This window comes from Nannospalax galili, unplaced genomic scaffold, assembly GCF_000622305.1.
Source record: "Nannospalax galili isolate Female #2095 unplaced genomic scaffold, S.galili_v1.0 scaffold1096, whole genome shotgun sequence".
Taxonomy (NCBI): Eukaryota; Metazoa; Chordata; class Mammalia; order Rodentia; family Spalacidae; genus Nannospalax; species Nannospalax galili.
This window is the reverse complement of record NW_008338289.1, coordinates 1274783-1286789: the sequence shown is the minus strand read 5'-3', so window position 1 is coordinate 1286789 and position 12007 is coordinate 1274783. Positions and strand designations below refer to the sequence as shown.

General features: G+C 42.2%; 1 pseudogene; it reads left to right on the top strand.

Moving 5' to 3' along the window:
• The first annotated feature begins 4698 nt into the window (after positions 1 to 4698).
• LOC115070374 lies at positions 4699 to 7951 on the top strand (annotated as a pseudogene).
• The last annotated feature ends 4056 nt before the right edge of the window (positions 7952 to 12007 follow it).

Genomic DNA, 12007 nt, shown 5'->3' with positions numbered 1-12007 from the left:
CATTGCATGACATGGGTGCACTCACATGCATGCAGGCAATACACTCATACACATTAAATAAATAAATAAAATATTTTTTAAAAAAGAGATGTCAAATGAATAACGATAATATACCTCAGTTCCCTAGAAAAGCAAAGACAAGCCAACCCCAAAAGTAGTAGGCGAAAAGAAACAATATACATCAGGGCAGAAATTAATAAATAGAGACTAAAAGAACAATACAAAGAATCAGTAAAACAAGGAGTTAGATATTTGAAAAACACAAAAAAGCTCAACAAAGCCTTAGCCAAACAAAAATCAGAGGGAAGACTCAAATTAATAAAGCTAGAAATTAAAAACATGTACTACATCATATACCAGTAAAATACTTTGAAATTAAAGAATACTTTGAAAATTTACACTCCAAAATAGTAAAAATCTAGAAGTAGATAAATTCCTAGTCATATACGGCCTACCAAAATGAAATAAAAATAATATGAACATCTTAAACAGACCTAAAACCAGCGATAAAACTGAAGCAGTAAAAGAGGCTCCCATGAAATGAAAGCCCAAGATCAGTCAGAGTCACTGCCAAGTCCTACCAGTACTTTTAGGGAAGAATCCTGGTGATCCTCCTGTCTGCCTCCCACAGTGGGTTACAGGCACATGGCCACACCCAGCTTTTTATATGGGTGCTAAGATCTAAACTCTGGTCCTCATGCTTTCACAGAAGTACTCTTACCCACTGAGTCAACTCCCCAGCCCTCAATGAGCATCTTAAAGGAATTAATATATTTGGTGATTATAAAATAGCCCCAGGTACTTCCACGACTCTCGGAAACCCCTGCCACAGTGCTGCCCTCTTTGCTCAGCTCTCGCTGCAGCATCTTCTAGTACAGGCTTTCCTGCCAAGTTTGGGTTGTTTATCACTCTCATGGCTTGTCTGGGAAGCTGACAGCCTTCAGGCCTCGTTAAGCAAGGATCCTGGAACTTGAAACACAAAGTGATAGATGTCTTACTCACTTTGAACTGGTGAGTTTTCCGTGTTGACACAGATGATTAAAACAAATATGATTACTGAAAGCAAAAGCTGAGGACGTGCACCCCTCATTGCTATAATGATTTTGGGCTTTCATGTAAATTCTGAGAGAGAAAATGGATGTTTGTTGCCTTTCCTGGTCATATGCTATAGGGAAAATAGCTTGATCTGTCATGCTGTGACTTTTTTTTTTTTTTTTGCCTTGAAGAAATCACAGATACATTTGACTGTCCAGCAACTTTGTGATTCCAGCAAAGGTTGATGTGTCCTGTGAAAAGGCAGTTGTTTGACTTACTTCATTTCTAGCATTTAACAAACCCCACAAAACCCCAAGATTAGATTTTCCTTTCAGTTCTTCCTAGTTATTTAAACAAGCCAGTGCTGGAAAGTTATTGAAGTACATTTCAAGGTAGCAGACACCTAAAAGCCCCATTAGGCTTTCTTTGTATTGGACTTTAAAAAATACAGATTTTTTTTTCAATTCCACAGCATGAAAAGTACTCTTAAGCCTTGACAACATTTTAAAAAATCAATTATGAAAATGCAAATGGATTTGTCTCTGAAGTTTAAGCTAATTTGAATCTCATAATCAATGGCTGAGCTAAAATGCATGTGTAGCTACATGTTGCTGGACTCAAAGTCACAGAAATCAAGAAACCAACAAAATGGGAAGAGAATTGCCTAAATGGTTTATGAATATGTGGATAGCGGGTGCAGATTTTCCTATCTTACTGGGAAGGATGTTGTATTAATCATCCCAGGCAATAGAACAAAGTATCATAAATGGAGCAGCTTAACAACATATATTTATGACTCCTGGTTCTAGAGCTTCTTACATTCAGATCAAGGTGCTAGTTGATTTGGCTCCCAGCAAGGGCTCTCTATCCAGCCTACAGATGACTACAGGTACTGTGTCCTCACATGGTAAAGAAAAACTTACAGTCCTGATATCTCCTTCTTGTAAGGGCTCTCTTCTGGCTTGAATGTAAAATATCTCCCATAGGCTCATATGTTTGAATGCTTGGCTCTCAGCTGGTAACGCTGTTTTGGAAGGGTATAGGAACTGTGGCTCAGCTAGCACAAGTGTCAGGACTTGAAGGCAATTTCAACTTCTGGTTCTGGCTTGAGTTCTTTGCTTCCCGATCTACCACAATATAATAAGAAATACCACAAGCTCCCACTGCCATCGGCAGAGCCACCCTGCCTGCCAAAACTTTGATGCCACAATGGACTAGTAGTCCCTGTGAGCCAAAATAAATCTTCCCCTTCTGTAAGTTGCCTCTGTCAAGCATTTATCACAGATAAAAGTAATTAATGTAGACACTCACCCTATCATGGGTATTTTTATGACTTCTCTTAAACATAGTTACCCTAAGAAGGCCTCTTCCCAATTCCATTATACTGTGGGTTAAGTCTTCAACATATAAATTTCAAGAGGCAATTATAACATTGCATCCTTGCCCCCATTCATGTCCTTGAATGCTAAGTGTATTAATTTTATACCAACAACTTCAAAAGTCTTAGCTTATTCCAGCATCCACTCTTAAAAGTTTGAGAGTTTAAAGTCTAAATACAAAGTCTCACCTATATCAGATGTGGGCAAAACTCTGGGTACAATTCATCCTAAAGGAGAATTCCTTTTTACCTAAGAACCTGTGAAATGAGACAAGTCTTGTGTTCCGAGCATATAGTTGTGGGATAGGCATGAGATAGGCATTCCAGTCCAGAAGAATGAAACAGGAAAGAAGGTGTTAATGGGTCCAAACCAAGCCCAGTTCCATCAGACCACAATGCTCAAGAGCAGTTCTTGGCTTCATGGTTTGCCTTCTAATCTTACTGAGACAGTGGTCTTATGTCTGTAGCTCTGCCACGAGGGCTCCCCAAGGCTCCAGGTGACAGCACTTCTAACTCTATGGGAGACATTTATTTAGCTGATGATACCAAGGTGATGCCCCTCCATCTTTAACCCCAAAAAGTCCCACCATAATGATCTTTTTTTAAAAAAATATTTTTATTGAATTTTTGTGTATTTCATACAGAACATCTTAAATATCTTCATATCCCCTTCCCCATTGACCCCTCTCCCATAGCTCCCCCAGTGGATTCATACATTGTCATTTGTGTTAAGGCCTATCATGTTAAGTTAGTGTCCCCAGATGCAAGTTCATCCATTAAGGTCTAGTCAACCTATCTAGAATCCCTCCCTTTAAGAAGATTAGATCTTTCTCATCCAGTAGTAATCAGCTGTCAATAATTCTACAAGTAAGATTGGGGCCTGCTGTCCATTTCCACAGTTCTGTTCTGGGTTTTTGTCTGCTTGAGTTTGCATGGGTCTTGTGCATGCTGACATTATTGCTGTAGGTTTGTATGAGAAGAGTCCCAGGAGCCTGTAGATTCTATTTCTGTATGGTCATCCACCTCCTCCCTGGTTCTTAGAATTTTTCTGCCCCCTCTTCCACAATGATCCCTGAGCTTTGGGTGTGTCCTAGTTTGTTTCTCCATTGCTGTGACAAAACACTCTGACCACTACCAACTTGAGGAGGAAAGGATTTATTTAGCTTACATCTCCTGGGTCACAGTTCATCAGGGAGCCCAAGGCAGGAACTCAGGGCAGGAACCTGGAGGCAGGAGCTGGAGCATAGGCCATGAAGGAACACTGCTTACTGGCTTGCTCCCCTGGCCCCTTGCTCAGCCTGCTTTCTTATGCAACACAGGCCCACCTGCCCAGGGGTGGCACCACCCACAGTGGGCTGGGCCCTTCTACATCAGTCAATAATCAAGAAGATGCCCCTCAGACATGGCCACAGGCCAGTCCAATAGAGGCAATTCCCCAGTTGAGGCTCTCTAGTGTCAAGTTGACACTAAAGCTATCCAGCACAGGGAAGGTGGATTTTAATATAGGAGACCTGTCCAAGGACCCACACTCTATAATTTAAGGTTCTATATTTTGCACATAATAAAAAATTACATTTGTCTAAGGATGTGATAGTCTTGGGGTTTTCTTTATTTATGACCTCTCAGCTCTGTGTATTTGGCGAAGTTTACAGTACCACACATGATTTTCCTCCCATTGAGTGAGTGGGCTTTAAGCCCAATTAGGTAGCTGTTGATCACCCCCAAGATAAAAGTACCACTACTGTACCAATGTCTTTTGCTGTGCTGGTCATTGATGAGGTTTTAGGCCTTGAACCTGGGGTTAGACCGTTGATTGATGTTCTCCCTTACCAGGTTGTGTAGTGCTCTCCAAAGCTATGAGAGCTAACCTTCAGGGGAGGTGGCTTCCAAGTCAGTTCTAGCTCCATTGCTCCAAATCCTGTGTCTGAAGTATGTACTGTCTTCATCAATATGGTCTTACCCTCAAGTTCTGGGAGGCAATCAATGATTGTGGCAATAGCCTATGTAATTTTGGGAGTCTCTTGGACTACCCTGGCCAACAACTCAAAAGGTTTCTCCTGTTTGGCGCTGCTTTTTGTTATGTAGCTTTCAGCTATCTTTAACTGCCTTCAAGGTCATTTGTCCCTTGTCTTGAAGAGCAGTCATGTTCATAGGCAAAGGACTCTATTGTACAACTCCATAAGACCTAAGAAGTCCACTGCTGGGGGAATGGCTCAGTAGGTAAAGTGCTGAGGACACAATCGTGAGGACCTGACTTCAGATCCCCATCACGTAAATATACAAACATGGTGGTCTCTGTTTGTCACTTCAGCAACGGGGAGTTAGAGATAGGAAGTTCTTTGGAGCTCACTGGTCAGTCAGCCTAGCTCAATCAATCTGCTCCAGGTTTTGTTTTAAAAATTAAGGTGGGGAGTCATTAAAGAGGACATCTGACATCGGTCTCAGCCTACATACACACACACACACACACACACACACACGCACGCACGCACGCACGCACACACGCACACACACACACACACACACACACACACACACACAGACAAGAATAAGAAACCTGATAATCTTACTTTATCTCATCAGATCTCTGTCCTCTGCAATTTGAACAGGCCCTGCTTTTGGCCTGGATGGGCTCTTAGTTTCTTGACGAAGTCTAGTCATACTACTTGGCTTCTTTTCTAAATGGACTTACTCATTTTCTTCAATATGCAGGCTGAGAACTTTCCAAACCCTTCAGGCACACTTCTTTTTTTCTTCAAATTTCTTCTTCAGTTCATTTCTCTTTCCACATTTGACTATGAGGACTCAGGAAGTATCAAGCTGCTGCTTCAACAAATTGCTTAGAAATCTTAGTTAGATACTGATTTTGTTGTTTACAGATTCCTTCTTCCACATAAAAAGTAAAACACAGTAACAATTTATTCAAATGCTATTTGCCACTTTATAACAATAACATTCTTCATTTGTGTTCTTAGTGACCTTTAACAGCCTTTAACATTTGTCACAATCAGCTGTTGCCATTACAGCTACGTACTTTATATTGGGTGACAAAGAAATAGAAATCTATCATAATTCCAGAGTCTGGGAATCCAACTTTAGAGCACTGGCTGCATCATTGTCTGGTGGGGGCTGTTCTCCCTGGTCACTTATTCTTAGAAGGAGAAGAAGGGATGATAAAATGCCCTGGAGCATTTCATTCAAGGCTTTTAAAAGATCACTGATCTATTCATACCTAAAGAGCCCTCCTGAGTTAATCATGTGACCCCTCCTTATCACTTTGCAGTTTCAGTTTACAGGGGTGTTTACATTTAAAGCATAACAAAAGACCACAAATAAATAAATTAATTAGTAAATAAACTAATAAATAAATGCATTTAAAGCATAACAACAGTGGTATTGTCATCAACACTCTGTACATGATTATGTATCCTCTTATAAGATGGATGCTTTCCCTCTAGCTCTGCTCTTTTATCTCTTAATAGTAGATATGGGGAGAGGGCAGGAGTTCAATTTGCACTGCAATTCAGCCAAATGCTGAATATTACACTGGATTTTCAGTAATGGTAGCCTTTTGTCTGGGGAACATATAAAAACTTCCAGGATGTTGATTTAGCTCTTAAACTGGGAAGACGCCTGCCATCCCCTTTTCTCTTCTCACTACTTTGTCCAGATACATTAGGAGCAAACAGTCAACCTTATAGTCATTAACTCTCCAAAAATCCTCAAAGAATCATATGCACAGCTACCCAGTTCCTGGCTTCCTGTCAGTGGCTGATTAGGAGCACCCAATGGCGATATCCTGTGTTTCTATTGCAATATTACACCATGGACCACCAGTGCTCTCGTTATAACTTAGTATAGCCATTGCTGTTCTAACCATAATCGCTTTGTTCATTTTCTTGGTGGAAGAAATCTGATCTCCACTAACTCTTAGCACATTACTAGATAAGCGTGAGTGATATTCTGTTCTTAAATGAATGAATGACAGTGTGATGCAATGTTCTCACAAGGATTCCTGGTAGTAGGTAGCCAAGGACTCACGTTATGGTTTGAATCTGAAAAGCCTCCTAAAGGTCCATGTGCTACAGGCTTAGTTTCCTGCTTGGTGGTGGAAACTTTAAGAGACAGGGCCTAGTGGGGGTTCTTCTGGTCATTTGAGTGGGGACACATGCCTTTAAAAGGAGCAACAGGGGCCATCTTCTCTCCTTCCTTTCTTTTACTTCCCAGGCACATTGAGCTGAACAGTTTTGCCTCATTATGTTTCCTGCTATGGTGGCTCCCTTATCACAGGTCCAAAAGCAATGGAGCCAACAGACTGCGGTCCAAAGCCCCCCAAACCATGAATGAAGTAGGATCTTTCTCTTTATAAGTTATTTCTCAGGTATTTGTTAAGGCAGCAGAAAGATGATTGACACGGGCAATGAAATTCATGCCTGTGACAACACGAAATGCCCTTTGTATTGACTTGCAGAAAGAGTTAGGAAAAGTGTGGAGGAAGGAAGGGCTGGGGTGGTAGCTGTCAGTGAAGTCCTTATCTCGCAACCATGAGAATCTAAGTTAGATTCCCAGAACCCATTAAAAAACATCTGGAGTGGTGCCAGGCACTTACACTCCCAGTGGATCCCTGGGGCTCACTGACCAGCCAACCTGCCTCTTGGAGAGCCCACGTGAGTGAAAGCGTCTGCCTCAGAAAATGAGACAAATGAAGCCAGTGGCCCTGACATGTGTTTTGGAACTGCTCTTCTGCTTGGTGATTCGGTCTTTCCATCTGTCCATAGTGCCACCATGGAAGATGCAGCCAGTTCAGGCTCCTGGACTAAGGTCTTACCATTTTGTTCCAGTGCTCACACATGAGAGTGCTCATCCAAGAGGGACTGGAGCCTCTTCTACCAACTACAGGACAAAATATTTTTTGGTGGCAAGTATGTCAGCTTCTTCGGTTATGCTCATCACGTTGCAAGCGTTATCGAGAGGTATGGGTTGGTCACAGGTTTAATCCAGGACTAGGTTCAGGAGTCCTTGGAACTGGGGTCCATGGTAAAGTTTTACAGAATTATCAGGAGTGGGACGAACGTGGGAATGTACAGAGGGAAGGCTCATCCTTCTTTGACCAAGTTATCAAAGAGGTGGCTGGAGAGATGAGTGCTCGTTCTGCTGCTCTCCTCCCACATTCCTTCCACAGGGTTAGTCTGAGATCTATGGTACATTAATTGTACATTAATTGTACTATAGATCATTGAAAGAGAACCTAAGTGTTGTGGACTTCATGACTCCATAGCAACCATCCATTGGGATGAAAGTTTTATGCAGTGGGGTGGCATCATTTCTTCGTGACTCTGTAACTCATTGGCCTAGCTCATCAATGCCTATGCACTGAACAGTGGGGTCTCTGCCATGAATGAAATGAAAAGTTACTGTCATAGGAATTTTCACCAATACGTTGACATAAGCTCTGTGCTTATATCTAATTTTATGGCTGTCAAAAACTGTGGGCTTACTGGTGTATCCTCTCTTTACTCCCCAGTCCATGCTTCTTAATTGATGATTGTGGTGGTTTGACTGAGACTCTCCCCCTGACCCCAGGCTCCAAGTATTTGAACATTTGTTTGGGGAGGGTCACGGAACCTTTAGGAGGTGTGGCCATGCTGGAGGAAGCATGTCACAGGGGATGGGCTTTGAGGGCATATGGTCTCATCCTACTTCCAGCCTGTCTTTCTGCTTCCTGTGCCTTGAAGAGGTGAGTGTTCAGCTTTCTGTTCTGGCCACCATGCCTCCCCACCATTCTGGACTCTTGTACGTCTGGAACCATGAGCGCAATAAACTCTTCCTTCTTGTTGCCTATGCCATGATCTTCTATCACAGTGACAGAAGAGTAACTAATACAGAAGTTGGTACCAGAGAGTGGGCTGTTGCTGTGAAGAACCTGACCATGCTGGTTTGGGGAAGAATTGGAAGACTTTGGAAGTTTGGACTAGAAAAGCAGTTGAATGTTTTAAGAAGAGTTTGAGACCCAGCTCAAGAGGGAGATGGAAATAAGGACTTAAACAGCAACTGGAATCTTTTGATTAGGAATCTAGGTGCTGTCTGCCCACAACCTAACAGCTTACCTGAGACTAAATTAAAACATAATAGATTAATTTCTGGTAATAAAGATCCCAAGATGTTAGAGATGCCAGAGCTGTGAGATACCTGCTGAGGAGAACTATATATGGGGAGTGGTACCAGCCCAAGAGAGAAATGTATGTTGCAGACAGCAAAGTTGGAGGGACAGAGCCATCTAAGCCTTTTGAAACCAAAGTCACAGACATGGAACTATAGGGCATCTCCACTGGTTGCTCCTGATCAGCCACTGACAGGAAGCTAGGAACTGTGTAGCTGTACATATGAGGCTTTGGAGATTTTTCAGCGATCTAATAACTATAATAAAGATGACCCAAATGGCCTTTTTATCTTTTTCACTTTATTTGTGTGTTGTATGTATGTGGACATATGTGTGCTTCTGCATACATGTAGAAGTCAGAGGGCAACATGCAGGTTTCAGTTCTCTCCTTTCACCATGTGGGTTCTGGGGATTGAACTCAGGATGTCAGGCTTGGTGGCAAATGTATTTACTGGCTGAGCCATCTTACTGGCCCCTTTTATCATTGTGAGTTGATTATCTCAGGTATTTGTTAAAGCAGCAGAAAGTTGGCTGGCACAGCTCATCTTTAGCAGAGGTTTATTTTTAAGCATTTATTTGCAAGAATAAATGAGTTCATTGCTTACCATGCCCTTTCTCCATTATGAATCATTAAAATAAATAAATAAATAAATAAATATTTTAAAGGTACATCATTAATCCTGGAAGCCAGATGGACATTAAAAAATTCTTTTAACTTATTTTATTTTTATTTCATATGTGTGAGTTTTTGACTTTATATTTATTAATGTTTTGTCTACATGTATGCAGGTGTGCTATGTATGTGCAATGCCCATGGAGGGCAGAATAGGGCATCACACACCCTGAAGTTACAGATGGTTGTTAGCTGCTAAGTGGGTGCTGGAGACTGAACTCAGGTCCTCTGCAAGAGTAACCAGTGCTCTTAAGTCTATATGCTGCTGCCTTTATCTCTAGTACCTGAAGATGTGACTGTATTTAGAAATAGCATCTTTAAAGTGGGGATTAAGTTAAAATTAGGCCACTATGGTAGGGTTTAATCTGCTATGGCTGGTGTCCCAACAAGAAGAGGACTCTGGACATGTAAGGAGGATCCGTGAGGATACAGGAGAAGATAGTCACCCTCAAGGTAAGGAGGAAGTCCTCAAAAGAAATGGACCCTACTGACAGTATGACCTGAGATTTCTAATTCACAGATTATGAGGTAATAAATTTGTGTTGTTTAAGCTAGTCAGTCTGGGGTACTCACACACTAACATTCTAGTAACTCAAAGCCATGGACGTTTTGGGACCAGAATGTATGATTCAGCACCCATGACAGAAGAAGCCCTCAGTCTCCATTCTTCTAGAGACAGAGCAACGTTGTTACTCTTCAGAAGAAGTCTCCCGCAGCGATGCTCACTTTGAACCTCACACTACCTATGCAGTGTCTTCTCTGTGTGTGGCTCTCCTGTATTTGTTATCAACTGCCATTTCCATTTTCTTCTTGAAGATGTTTCCTCTACTTTAAAAGTGAGATCACAGACACAGCCTCTCAAGTTGGGCCACTGAAAGCTGCCACCAGTGGGAGAGCAACGCCAGTGGTTCTGCCACCTGTGCCTGGCCACTTCATTTATATGTGGGCATTCTATGAGCTTGTGGCTCATTCAGTTCAACCAGTGTTTGATGTGGTCACTGTGTGCCAGGCCCTGTGCAAAGGTGATTGAGATGCTACACCCACTTTCAGGGATGTAGATTGCTCAAGTACCACAGGGCAATCTCAGCATCTGGCAATGATATAACAGAGTAGTTAGAATTCTTTAGCAAGAGATTCAGAGAAATCCTTTGGAGATAGATATTGAAAGATGGTCTTCTTAGCTGTTAAATTCCTGTACACATTTGCCTGTGGGGTTCCTGGAGCCCCAGGGTGTCTGCCTTGTGACAGTGGAGCAGGACAAGAGAGAAGCTTGGAGAAAAGTGCATGCATAAATCTCTCCACAGAACAAGGGTTTAAGCCATTTGGGGGGAGGGTCACCCTAGTTCATGTAATTTAAGTTCTCTACAATGTTCTGGGCATTTAGCATAGCACAATAGAATGCAGCCATTGCTCCCAATGTATTACATGCTACAATTTAGAGAAAATGGGAACCGTCTCAAACAAAGACCTGGGTAGAGGCAGGGGCTGGGCCAGAAGAGCTGGGAAGTAGGAGGCAAAGCAGCTGAGAGCGAGGGGTATTGTGCACAGTCTGGAGGAATGCAGGAGAGGGAGAGAAAGCCTGTAATTTCTTTTTTTAAAGTTTGGAAAAGGAATCAGGAGCTATTTCTTGGCTCATGAGCTTTGCTATGGTTCAAGCTTGCCCTCAGAAGGTTGATGGTGTGGGTGGATGGCATTGTTTGATTGTAAAACAGGGCAACAGTTGGTGAGTAGTTAATTTAAGTCATTGGTCTGACAGAAAAACCCATGGGTTGTCTCCCATCTGTGGGGCGGGGGTGCGGGGAGAGGAACCAGTGCTGCATTTACTGCTCAGATTGAATCCATCTAGCAGATTTTAGCAATCTGACTTTGCAGATGAAGACACAGAGTTCAAACAACTTAACCAAAGGAGTTGGGGCAGAATTGGGACTTGAGTTCAGCTTATGACGAACACCTGCCATCAAATAATAAATTTGATTTCCTTCATAATTGTTATTTTTAATCAAAAAGAAAAAATATCAATAGTCTCCGAGGAAAGAGAAACAGGACAGTTACGGCACCACTGTTGTCACAGATGGGGATCTGCATTGCAAAGGCTCCCACTGCAATGACCAGGTTCTTCTGTCCCCAGACAGGAACACACAAATAATGGTAGAAGCAGAGAAAAGAAAGCCCTTCTTAGACAGGAAGCAGGCCAGAACTGGGCAAAAGGTCAGCAGCTTAATGGCAGACATTGTATAAAGCATTGGGAGTTTTATATCCCATTATCACAGGCTTTGAGGTCATCTGCATAGTGCGCACTGGTTGTTTTTTTTTTTTTTTTTTTTGCTTATCCTGTGTTGCATGTCAGCCTTGTTAGGAGATGTTTCCAGCCTGGTTTCCCTTCTATGCTAATTTTGATCTCACCCTCTGCTTTATTCTCCTGCCATACTGTGGGGTCTATGACTGGGCCCAGGGATCACTGGGTAACTCCCTCCTGGAGCCACTTCTTCATGATGGGGCAGCAAAGTCAGCAGTATCCTTTGTAAGTTCACACCTGAAACAGAAGACTCCATGATGAAGAACCTTGAGGATGTTAGCAGGTTGCCATGGTGACCTTAAAGGGTCTCCTGGGGGAAGACCATGTAGAGAAACTCTTGATAGGCCTTAGTTTAGTTTTCTGTTGCTATGATAGAAATACTCTGATATAAATAACCTAAGGGAGAAATAATTTATTCTGGCTTACAGGTCAAGAGTACAATCCATTATGGCAGAAAAGTCAAGG